Source organism: Delphinapterus leucas, chromosome 2 (assembly GCF_059928025.1).
Source record: "Delphinapterus leucas isolate spDelLeu-1000000601 "Yukka" chromosome 2, BTC_Dleu_Yukka2, whole genome shotgun sequence".
Lineage (NCBI taxonomy): Eukaryota > Metazoa > Chordata > Mammalia > Artiodactyla > Monodontidae > Delphinapterus > Delphinapterus leucas.
In genome coordinates, this window is record NC_143130.1 from 97,163,059 (window position 1) to 97,176,261 (window position 13,203).

The following is a 13,203-nucleotide window of genomic DNA, read 5'->3' on the forward strand; positions in this document are numbered from 1 at the left end:
TTTTTTTTTAATATATGTTTTGTATATGACTTTACTGTGAAGTACACAGATCTTAAGTGTACAACTCTTTGAATTTGTACATGTGTATACACTTGTGTAACAACTGCCTAGATGAAGGTATAGAATATTTCCAGCACCCAGAAGTCTCCCTCATGCTTCTTCCCATTTGAAACCTCTAGTTCAGAACAAATCAACAAATAAAGGTAATCACTATTCTACTGCTATCATCCCAGATTATTTTACCCTGTTTTTGAACTTAATGTAAATGGAATGATCCAGTGTGTACTCTTTTGTGTCTGGCTCCTTTCCCTCAATTATTATGTCTGTAAGATTCATCCATGTTGCACTGTAGCATTCTTTTTTAATGCTATGAAGTGTTCCATTGTCTGTTTCTAATCACAATTTATTATTGTACCGTTTTTATTTATTTATTTGGCTGCAGCAGGTCTTAGTTGCGGCATGCAACTAAATGGGATTGCTGTATCATCATGTATACATATGTTTAGATTTAGTTCCCACTGCCAAACATTTTTCCAAAATGGTTTTTCAAAGTTAAACTGCCACCAGCAATGTGAGAGATTTATTCTTGTAAATCTTGCCTACCCCTGGTATTGTTGGCCCATTTTTTTTGAATTTGTGGTTTTCAGTTGCATTTCCATGGAAAGTAATGATGCTGAGCACTTTTTCATATAACTGTTTGCCATTGTATAGTAGGTAAGGGGAAAAGGGATAGGAAATAAGTGATAGGTGATAGGTGCAGATTCAGATCATGTGAGGCCTCATAAGTTAATGCTAAGGATTTAGGTTTTATTCTGAATGAAATGGGTGTAACACTGGAGAGTTTTAGTAAGAGACTTGTATGTTTATATGTTGTAGTTCTTCAACTAGATTAAAAGTTTAGAAGGTAGAACTTTTTCTTTGTATCCTCTAGAAAATTTAATGTGTCATCAGTCATACAGCTATCGAATGTAGGATGTTCTTTGGCTGCATCTGGTTATTTGCCCCCTGTATACTGAAGAACCCGTATGATTTCCTCTTCTTCTGTTTTCCCAGTTGGTTTCTCAAGCATTGCTCCATATACTTTTTTGGACTCTGAAGATAAGATCGTTAATGCAGAAGGAGAATAGAATTGGGTTCCAGCCTGTTTGGAATAATATAGTCAGTTGTGGCAAGGTGACTTCCCACTAGTGAATACTGATATGTCTAATGAAGAGTTGCTTAACCTCTGTAGACCAATTTCCTTACATTTGGTACTCTATATTACTACAGTTAAAATTTTTTTACTAGCTTTTTTTTTGGCACCATTCTCCCAGGGGTTTTTTATGCTCTATTATGTAGATACCTGCATCTTGCTTAACACTGAAAGATATGCATCACTTATTTGTAGTCTTCTGCTTTATGAAAATACAGTAGTGTGTTCAGAGCACCTGTTCAGTGAGGTCCTTATATCAGTTAATTTCCTGAGAAATTTAGATGTGGGCAATATGCTTTATGTGAAACTGGTTTTTCCAAAGTTAGATTCACTTCCATGTCCTCTTCTTTACTTTTATTTTGTGTTATAGATAGACCTTTGCTCTTGTAGTGGCTTAGAATGTACACCGAGTTACTGAGCCACAGGTAGCTGAAAGCTAGTCATGTATGTGTAGAGATGCTGTTCTCCTTTTGGTCTCACCATCCTTATCTCCAAAATACATATATTGAAATACCAATGTATCTTGCCAGAGTTGGTTGATACATCTGTTCTAAGAAATATTTGCTTTCAACTAAGCAGAATAATCTTTACATGATATCTAGCCTTAAAGGTTAGACTGGGTTCTGAATGAAGAATCATTTTGTTGAAGCTCCATGTGTAACAATAAAAATATAATAAAGCCCATTATATCTGTGGCTTTTGAAGTCTGACCATGACTCACAAGAATATTTTACACCACCTGTAGTTATGTAGATATATCAGCTATTACATACATATATAAATATTACACATCCATAAATTTTTAAGACAAAATATTCACAAAACAGTATTTACCCTCCTTCAGTGCACAGAGTTTTTTCCTTTTGTTTTTCTTAATGTTAGTTTGGAAGCTACTAAAAAATGATTTCATGACCCTACTACTCACAGTTTGAAAAATACAGCATTCAGTGACTGCATGATATTAGAATAGCAAGGGGACTAGGTAAAGAAAGTCACCATATAGAAAGATTCTGGATCATTCTTTTTAATAGTAAGAAAGGAAAGAAACTGACATTTTGGGACTTAAGGAAGGTCTCACTTTCTGAATATGAAAGAGACCACCAGAAGTCACTCTGAGATCAATATGCACATTTCATTGCAGAGTTACCCTGACATGTAGTTAGTGATCAAGGTCCATCTCTGTCTTAGTATATTTTGGCATGTACCTGTTATATCCCTCCTATTCAGAGATAATATAAATAAAGTTAAGTAATTTTGAAAAAACCTAATTCAGACTTGAGCAAAGTAGTTTATTATGAGAACTGTCCCCCAAGAATGGCTTTGTTAGAATATGCCTTTTACCACTGTTGTACTGTTTCTCACACTGATTTCTCCAAACAGTCTTTCTTTCTGTCTTCCTCCCTCCCTCCCTTCCATTTATGGCTGCGTTGGGTCTTCTTGCTGCTCATGGTCTTTCTCTAGTTGTGGTGAGCGGGGGCTACTCTTCATTGCGGTGCATGGGTTTCTCTTTGCGGTGGCTTCTCTTGTTGCGGAGCACGGGCTCTAGGCTTGTGGGCTTCAGTAGTTGTGGCATGTGGGCTCAGTAGTTGTGGCTCGCGAGCTGTAGAACACAGGCTCAGTAGTTGTGGCACACGGGCTTAGCTGCTCCGCGTCATGTGAGATCTTCCTGGACCAGGGCTCAAACCCGTGTACCCTGCACTGGTAGGCTTATTCTTTTTTTTTTTTTTTTTTTTGCGGTGCGCGTTCCTCTCACCGTTGTGGAGCACAGGCTCCAGACGCGCAGGCTCAGCGGCCATGGCTCACGGGCCCAGCCGCTCCGCAGCATGTGGGATCTTCCTGGACCGGGGCACGAACCCGTGTCCCCTGCATTGGCAGGCGGACTCTCAACCACTGCGCCACCAGGGAAGCCCTGGTAGGCTTATTCTTAACCACTGCGCTACCAGGGAAGTCCCGAACTGAGTTTTTCTTATTCAAGAAGTATTTTAGAGAATATTACATTGTCTGTTTTGCAAAGAAGGATAGAGAAGGAAATTTTGAACACCTAATCCTTTACAACAGATTTCCAAAATTCCTTTGTTAAGAGTATAAAGTAAAAGCTAAAACTTAAGATGCATGGTATTTTAGCATACATACACACATCAGAAACACACTTCCAGATTTCATAGTCTGCTGTAATCCTGCCAGTTTACAGTTTTTCACAAAAATATGATTGACAAAAATGAGTCTTTTTTCAAAGGTAACTCTTCAAGTATGGACAGCAGTGGTGAGACCTAAATGTAATAATTATCTGTCTTGCTGATGTTTGGATTTGTCGGTTAGATTTAGATACAGGGTCTTGGATTCTTTTTGTTTGTTGCTTTGTGTGGGATAAATTCATCATGTATGTGCTTTGTGCCTTTTCCTGACATGACTTGTTTGTTGTCATTGAGATCTACAAAAATACTTCTGGCATTATTAATACAATTTACAGATCATCTGGAAGATTCCTTTGCTTATACAGGGACGCTACTGTGGAATCAGAGAGAAAATTTTTTATTTTCACAGAAAACAAACTTAAAATTGTGCTTACTAGTTTTAGGAAATGTCCTGAAAATATGACTTGAGAGGTATTTGCTATCATTCATATGGTGAATTAGAACCTCAGGAAGACAAAGAAAAGTCTTGAAAGATTAGAAAAGGACTGACATATAAATGTGGGTCCATCTTTAAAGCTTGAAGAGGTAGGAGGAAAACTTGGAAATGATAACCAGTAACCCTAATCAATTATTAGAGAGTTAAAATTTTTTTCTAATGAAATTAATTAATAACCGTTTGAATTCACGAGTCTAAGAAGCAGCTAAGTTGATTCTGAAAATATGACCATTTGCTTTCCTTTAGTAAACAACAGGCCAAGGAAATTAGAGAGACAGAGAGAAATAATAGGTGTAATATATTAAAAAAATATAAACCTTTTTCTTATTGCCTTGGCTATTCTTCCAGAGATACTAACATACATATAGGAAAGTGCACAAATCATAAGTGTACATACAGCTTGATAACTTCACAAAACACTGTCAGAACCCTACCTCAGAGGCCCCTTTGTGCCCACTTCCATTCATTGTTCCTCCTCAGTGTCCTCCCCGTAAGAGTTACTATAGGCAAAATGTTTGGGTGGCTTATAGTTTTTATTATTACAGATAGTGCTGCTGTGAACATTACTGCACACACCTTTTAATGAAAATTCATATGTATTTTGTGGGGTATATATATCTAGTAGTCAAATTGCTGGGTCATAGGGTATGCATATGGTCATCTATAATAGGTTATGCCAGACAGTTTTCCAAAGCAGTTGTGCCCATTTTCATTCCCATTAACAGTGTATAAGAGGTTCTAGTTGCTCCATGTCCTTGCCAGAATGTGACATTGTTTTGTCTGTTCATTTTAGTCCTTCTATGTGGTAGTATCTCACTGTGGCTTTAAATTATATTTCCCTTATGAATAATGATATTGAGTACCTTTTCTAATGCTCATTGGCCATTTGGATAACCTCCTTTATGAAGTGCTTATTTGAGACCCTTGCTTATTTTTCTGTTAGTCTGTTTGTATTTCTCATGGTGTTTTGTAGTTCTTTATGTATTGCAGATGTCTTCTACTCTGTAGCTTACTTTATCACTCTAAATATTGTCTTCTGTTGAATCGTTAGCATTTTTTGTGTCCTGTTGAAGAAATCTTTGCCTTTACCAAGGTCATAAAGATAATTCTGTTTTTCTCCAAAGGTTGTTTTGATTTACCATTCGGATCTACAAGAAACTGGGTTTTCAGTCTGTGTTATGGGTTGTCATTTTTTTACTTACAGATATCCATATCCTTTTGACCCAACTTCATTTGTTGAAAAGACCATCCTTGTTGCACTGCAGCATCACTTTTGTCAAACAGGTGGCTGTATATGTGTGGGTCTGTTTCTAGACCCTGTTCTATTCCATTAGTCCATTTGTCTGTCCTTGACCAGTACCACTTTATCTTAATAACTATAGCTTCATAATAAGGCTTGATAACTGGTAGCACCGGTCCTCTAGCTTTGTTTTTCTTCAATATTGCCTTCACTGTTCTTGGCCTTTTGCATTTTCATGTAAATTTTGAATCAGCTTATCTATCTTAGTTTAAACTCTTTTCAGCAATGCCAGTAGGCCCATGTATTTTGATTATGTCTCCTATTATTATAACATTCTTTATCCATTTTGACAATACCTATGCATTATTTCTTTTAAAATGATACATAAATAATAGCATATTAATATTATTTACATTGTGATGCTTGCGTGTAATTTCTCTGGAGACCACTGATCCGGGCAGTTAAAAGAAGGCTAATTGAGTAAGGAATGTTAATAGAGGGGAGGACACACTATTTACTGGAGAAAGTACTATTTTTTTCCATATACTCTTCACTCTTTCTCTCCTGCTGTTTTCACTTGTTTGATCCCAAGGGCCAATGGGATTGAGTGAATGGGTCCATTAATTTGTATGTATATCAGAAGAGCTTATTGATTGAATGAATCTGCAGTGGTTGAATGTGATCTTGGCTTAAGGGTTGGGGTTTTTCTAATGTTCTTTCATAATAGCCTCCTCCCAGTGTCAGTCTACTCCCACAGAGAAAAAGCACTTGTAATTAATGTTGTTTACAAACCTGTCACGCATCAGTGCCTATTGTGGGCAAGGTGTGTTAACAGTCATGGTCTCTTATTTTCTGGTTTGAAAACTCATTCATGTATATAGTAAAAAGACATGCACAAAGTTAAAAGGACTTTAAAAATAGAAATGATTCAAGATCAGAGATGAAAGAAAACATAATTAACTGCCAAAATAATGGTAGATGATTAGTGGTAAAGTTCAGGATAGGAGATCACTTTAGGTTAAAATGGACAAAAAACTCTTTTATAGAAATGGTATTGTTTAAGTTGGATCTTGAGTGGTAGGGACCCTGGGTAGAAGGAAGGATTTTCCAAGTTGAAGATTTGAGCCAAAATACAGAGCAGTAGTGAGAAAAAAGGCCAGAAAGGTAAGTCACCTTTTCTCCCAAGGAATCTTTGAATGCCAGTCTGTTGGGGTTTAGATACTAAACCAGGAGTTTCAGCCCTTTTTTGGCTCACCTTCTTCAATAGATGCTACTGTTGTAATCCTAGGGGAATAAAGTTTTGGTGGCTACTGTCAAGCCATGGGAAGGAATAATCGGGTAGTTGGTTTTAGGAAGGCTGTTAAATCATTCAAGTCATTACAGCACATCAGTGGGGATCTCTGCCATTGGTACTTGATGACTAATCTCAAGAGTGTGATAACAAGAAAGATTGGATGTGGGAATCCATGTTAAGGAGGGTATTAAACTAAAGTTCCAAGTATCAGGTACAAAGGACCCAACAGAAATAGTTGTAACCAAAAGATGGTGAAGAAAGGGTGAATGGACTCTGATTTGGATATGGATGAGCATTGGCAGTGAAGGAATAACTTCCAAAACCCAGAGTTCAAGAGAGGATTCAGAGGGAGTGCTGAATTCTATATCAAGTTTAAAGTGAACACTTAGGAATGAATTAGGAGCTCTTTGATGTTACGAGTGCAGATATAACAGAGAAGGCCCAGGTGCAGGGATTTACAAGGAGAAGGATTCTGGTTAGGAAATAGGTAATGAAGTGTGACAGTTAAAAAGAATAGGAAGACATTTCAGGAGGGACAGTTGGTTTTAACTAAAAGCTGAGTTTGTAAGAGAGAGGAGACTCAGATTTGAAGCCGAAAAAAGAAGAAAAGGCAGCTAAGAGGGAAATCAAACATGCAAGAAAGATGATTGATAGGGGATGCAAAAGTGGTTAACTACCCTTTTTGTATGGTAGAAAACCAGTGAATACAGGTAGGAGCTCTATAATTAATAGAAAGATACTTCTCTAATATAAAGAATATTTTACAATGTCCAGAAAGACTGAAACCAAGCTTAACATAAAAAAAAAAGTGCTGTTAAACAGTTCTGTCATTTTTGGACTTCCCTGGTGGTCCAGTGGTTAAGGCTCCACACTTCCAGTGCAGGGGGCACAGGTTCAGTCCCTGGTCAGGGAACTAAGATCCCACGTGCTGCGTGTCAGGGCCAAAAAACCCCCACAATTCTGTCATTTTTTTTCTTTCTTTTTTTTCTTCATTTCTTTTTTCCCCCCAAGTGTGAGAACAGAATGTAGATGTTTGGACATAGTCCCTCTTGTCTTTGTGGTCGGGTTATTTTAGGCACTTTGCACTTACAAGGTTAAATAAATGTTTACTGAATGACTTAATAAGTCTTGGTGCATTGTATTAGTGTTGTTTTTCCCTTTGGAACTTCGTGTTTTGTTATCTGAGGGAATGTCCTCCACCCTAAAATTAGAAGTATAGTCTTCCTCTGTATTTAAAATAGAATTTTGTGAAGAGTTCTAACTTTTCCTTGGAGGTTGGGAAATATGGGTGGCATTGCTAATTTGTTTGATCATGCATTGAGTTTATTGCACGTTAGTTATTTTTGCCCTGCATTTGAGCTGAGAACTAGAGGCATTTCTTGGGAGTGAGAAATATACCAGCAGAAAGAAGCTACTTTTTAGACATCTTCAAAAAGGGTATCAATTGTGGATATTAGCCCCTGTAGTAGTTACCTATACCTATATAACAAATTACCCGCAAATCTAGCAGCTTAAAACAATGAACATTTTTAATATCTCATCGTTTATGTTAGTTAAGAACTCGGGAGCAGCTTAGGTAGGTGATTCCAACTCAGAAAATCTTATGAAGTTGCAGTCAGGATATCAGCTAGGGTTGCAGTTACCTGAAAGATTGACTGGCGCCATAGTTTCTGCTTCCAGGTTAGCTCACTTATATGCCTGGTTAAGTTGGTGCTGGCTGTTGGCTGGAGGACTCTGTTCCTCGATGTGTGGACTTTTCCATGGGGCTGCTTCAGTGTCCTCATGGCATGGCAGCTGGCTTCCCCCAGAGTGAGTGATTCAAGAGAGAGAGCAAGGAGGAGCCTCAATGCCTTTTGTATTAGTTACCTCATTACCACGTTTGTTTTGGTATTCCCTGTTCTGAGATTTTGGCTTAGGCAACAGATGGGTTCTGACTGTGACGCTATGAAAGTTCATAAATTGGAAGGGATGCTGGTATCACCTCTCCTTGTTCTCCATGTTACCTGTCTGTTCACAGTTTTATTAGCTACTGCGAATGCAGTATAATATGTGCCATTCATCTTCAACTGGAATTCATTGCTCATAAGCCCTAACTCCTTGTGAGCAAATTTTTTTTCATTGCAAGCTCTGTTTTTTTGTGTATCTTGCATTTTCATTTGATTTGCCAACTTAGTTCTGATTATGTAACTTTGATTATTTGTAAACATAATGGTGAAGAGATGCTGTTTCTCCAAATCCTTGTTTTGCTTTCTTTTGTGATACTGTGGAGTAGAGTAGCCTTGTTTAATACGTAAAGTAAACACAAATTTATGTTTCAGTGTTTTGATGGGAGAACATGAATCCGGCTTCCATGTTCAAGATCAGTCTTAAAAGTAAAGTTGGGGATTATTCTTAAGCAGACAAACCTGAGAGAAGAGACAAGGGGAAATGCTAAAATTGGAAGCGAGTGCCAGGTCTCTTGTACTATTCAAAAATAATTTTGAGTAAAATTCCTTTGGAGCTACCAGATTAACTTTGAATTAATTTTTCCATATTCACCTTTATCCTCTTATTGCAGAAAACCCTTCATCCTGTTCTCTTCTGTGCCTTCATTTGTTTTATGAAAAGTAGCTGTGCCTTCATTTGTTTTATGAAAAGTAGTAGGTATTGTTCCAGCAGCCTGTCTCCTAAATACAGCTTCCTATCATCAGATCAAGGTGAAGGCTTTGTTCTTATTCCTCTGAGGAGATAGTTAATGAATGTTGACTTACCTACATGTTGTCATCTTGTTCGTGGTAAGCTATCTTAAATCACATACTACCTGAGTTATATTCAGCAGTCTAATCCAATCCTCTCATCTTCCTTGCCACCCATGGACGTGAATGAATGTGAACAGTGAGAAGCTCTTCCCCTCACTGAGTGTGCCTATAAAACTCTTCTTCTTACCCTACGGTGAATATTACCCTGCAGTGAATATTAAATTTGAATTCTGTGTTACAGAGTTCAAGGAAGTACCATTCTCATAATGCTGGCTTTGGGATGGTACAAAAACATCAAGGAACTAGGAACTAGGCTAAGGACACGGATCAAATGACACTTAGGGTACTTTGAACGAAGTTTAGGGCCTTTTAAAGTCTCTTACTTGACGTGAATGCTTTTCTGATTTCTTGTGATGCTTGTAGAACAAAAGCCAGCATGATTCTGTGTTGTCCTCTTAACCTCATTGTTCTCTACCCTGCTTTACTGGTGATGAGTTCAAGAAGGAATAGCATTTAGTTAAAAAATTTTATGAATTCATTCTCACACATCTCCCTCCCCACTGTAGGCTCTGACTAGAGCTCCTTTCTTGTACAGTTTTACAAGGGTTAGAGTGCAAGTCTCACACATACGAATTTTTTTCTTTTTAATCTTATTTTGCTCAGAAGAATAAAGACAAAAACCAGAATCTGTAGGAAATAAACCATTTAGCCATCTTTTGGGGAGGCAGAACAGATTTTATACTGTATCCAGTTAAATAGTATGTTAAAAATGATAATTGGCAGAAACAGTACCAGCATTAACTTCATTTCCTGTCCCAGTCTTAGTGAAACTGTTGTCATGGTTATGGTCTGCTTAGGCATTATACGTGTTGAAAGCTTTATATACTCTACGACTCTAGTGAGCCAACTAACTCATAGAAATTGAGGGAATTTCAGATTTTGCAATTTAAAATATACAGGACTTTCCAGGTGGTCCAGTGGTTAGGACTCTGTGCTCCCAGTGCAGGGGGCCCAGTTTCGATCCCTGGTCAGGGATCTAGAGATTCTGCATGCCTCAACTAAAAAGGATCCCACAGGCCGTAACTAAGACACAGCACAGTCAAAAAAAAAAAGATTTAAAAATATATATACAAAAGAATCTAAACATAAAGAGTTATTTTGAAAAGAGTGGTGTGTGTTTTAAGTTTTAAACACGATACTCTATTAAATGCTTAGAGAGCTTAGAATGGCTATTGATGAAGAATCCCCCAAACAGGAAGTTTCCAAAAACTCTTCCACTGGAGGTTAATTTGCAACTGCAGTATCTGTATCATCATTTCCTGAGATCATGAGAGCTGCCAGTACCCCTTGTGGAAAGCTCTGGGAAGCCATTGTTTTCAGAGTTTTTCTGTATTTTATTTCCCCCTTTTTGTTTGGTTACTTAGAATATCTGTGAAAATAGAATCCATGCAATCTTGGCAATTGATCTATAAACATTACACCCTTTCATTTTAAGTGAGACCTTTTCTCTATATCTGAGTTTGACGTGTTCTTTAAGAGCAAAAACAGAAAATTAATTTCTAAGTAATGAAGACCTAACGTTAGCATAAGTATTCTTTTTAATTTTAAATAAGGCAGTGGAAAGCAAAGAACGGCCCCTTGTTAAGTGGACAAGTATGTATCTGAGGGGAAAACATCTGTGTGTTCTCTGTGCTCCACTGTGGCAGGTAGTGTACAGCTGAGGGGCCTATCATACTGCCCTGTTATTTTTCACTTGAGACTTGCATGGTGCCAAAAGACTCTACAAAAGCCTTCCTTCGCTGCTGTGTGTATATTGCAGTACTGGCAGCAAGACACACAGTTGCCAGTGCCTACAGGGTAGTAAGATACTCAAGAACACGAGGAGGGGACAACAGAAGAGCAAAAACTGTGACCACGTTATTACCAAGTCACATCTCTCATTGTGTGACATTGTTTCTTTTTTTCTAATTTGTTTTAGGCCAAAGTAGACTAAAGAAGTAATGAATCTTCTTTTCTGCACCCTCCCCCCTGCCCCCTGCATCCTACACAGTGGTGCCTAAGGTGTCCTTTGTGTTCTTCTCTATTAAGCATTAAAATTTTCTGTATCTAGCAGTACCTAGCAGTTCATGTCATTATGTGAAGGGAATGTGGATAGTATGGTACCAAGGACCACCTGTGCTAAGGAAGATTTGATGGAACCAGTGTTAAGAGAAAATGATCTAGAAAAGTATAGATTGAGTGAAGTGTACTGGGGGTAGTCAGGGTTTCTCTAAAGCTAAGGCTTGTGTATGTTGAGCTAGTGAATCACTTTTTAAATCTGGAATCAGCTACAAATCACCTTGATTTAGTGACTGCCAATGAGAAGCCTGTCTTAACCTAGCTGATATAAGACAAGTGAACAGTTCTAATTTAGGAATGACCACCCCGGAAATAAAATTATCATTAGACTTTTTCCAGAAAGGTACCACAAGCAAAATATTGTGTTAAAATGACTCCCTATCGTGATTGTTGTATCCCTTATTAATAACTACAATGTTGGAGAGAAAATAATTGAAGGAAATGGTCATTCTTTCATCTCTTATCTGTTGGATTTTGCCATTTAAGAATACTGAAAATGAGGTTGACTTTAAGAGATCCCTCCCTGAGACATTGTTTAGATATTGCTCTTTAGGAGTATAAGAAATAGGAGTATAAGAAGCTCCTTTTACAAAGATAAAGTGATAACGGATACTGCTCTTTAGAAGTTAGTAAAGAATTCAGAAGTCTCTAGGCCAGCCACTGCTGCTATCTCAGCCACCCGGGTGGCAGTGGACACCCCAGCTAGCAGCCCTGAACTACGACAGATACGAGCAGCGGTTGCTAGGCTTGTGTCATCTCTTCACCCTCAGGAGGGGAAAGAAGAGCTATTACTAATAATCAGAAGTGAACTTTCAGAAAACAAGAAAATTGGCTACATTTTTTTTTTTTTACTTTCATCTATGTATCAGCAATAGGATTTTTTTAGTAATGATCCTAGCTCGTCAGTATTCAGTATTGGAAGAACAGGGTGACACCTGGTCTATTAATCTTCATAATGATCCTCACACTAGGCATTCAGGTGATAATGGAGATAAACATGTAGAGAGGTGGATAAATCTCAGTGCAGATGCTACCCAACATAAAGATGAGAACACAGATATTGTTGAAAAACGATATCAGAAGATTAATGTTCTTTTCTGGTTAATGATGGGACCTAAACATCTGGAGAAAAATGTCAAACATATCAAAGCTACATGAGTCCAGCCTTGTACTGAAGTGTTGTAAAGACTTCCATACAGTGTGATTAGAAATCACTGAAGACGTCCCAACTCTGCGGGAAACATTTAAAGCCTTTCAGTTTTTTTCGTGCCCATTATTTAGAAGGTGCTGATTGCTTCATGAAAGCAGATTATGATACACCTGTCCTACTAGACAACTTGAGATGGCTTCTTTCAAACTGTGATCCTGAAGAACCCATGTACTTCAGGAGGAAATATATACTAAACAAAGAAGCTTTGAAGAGATTTGGTACTGGACACTTTTGGTATTGGAATTATAACTGTTATTCTCCTGCAGAGGGCCCTGGTTACTGTTCCTCTTGCAGTTTTTGTATTATTTTCATTCATATGATTATTTAGGTTACCAGCCTGCCTTGAGAAACCAGTAAGACAAATAAATGAAATAATCGAGAATGGAGATCCAAAGATAAAATGTCTAATATTGAACTGAATAAAGAACTGCACCTGCAATATATTGATACAACACTGTAATCCCACTGACAAATTCTTTGTATGTGAACATTCCATACTTGAAAATCTTTCATATGAATGGCTGCAAACTGAAGCTTTAACATGAGCTTTAAGTCTGTTAAAATGAATTGATACAGTAATGTAAGTTTTTAATTTTTTAAATGGTAGTTAGGTTAGAGGAACTAAAGAGAGATTGTTTCCTGTTCCTGACCACTTTTATTGATGTCTCCAAATAAATAGAACTTCTAACCTTGCTAGAACTGTACTGCACTGTTGTACACACATGAAATACTAAACAGATCTGCCTAAAAGAAAAATTTAGGAGGAAATATTATTGGTCA

General features: G+C 37.6%; 1 protein-coding gene and 1 pseudogene across 5 annotated transcripts in view; one reads left to right on the forward strand and one right to left on the reverse strand.

Moving 5' to 3' along the window:
* Nucleotides 1-13,203, forward strand: part of INO80 (INO80 complex ATPase subunit) — a 131,187-nt gene that overhangs the window by 69,828 nt on the left and 48,156 nt on the right. The window lies entirely within an intron of this gene.
* Nucleotides 1-13,203, reverse strand: part of LOC149750218 (small ribosomal subunit protein uS12 pseudogene) — a 52,905-nt pseudogene continuing 39,702 nt past the window's right edge.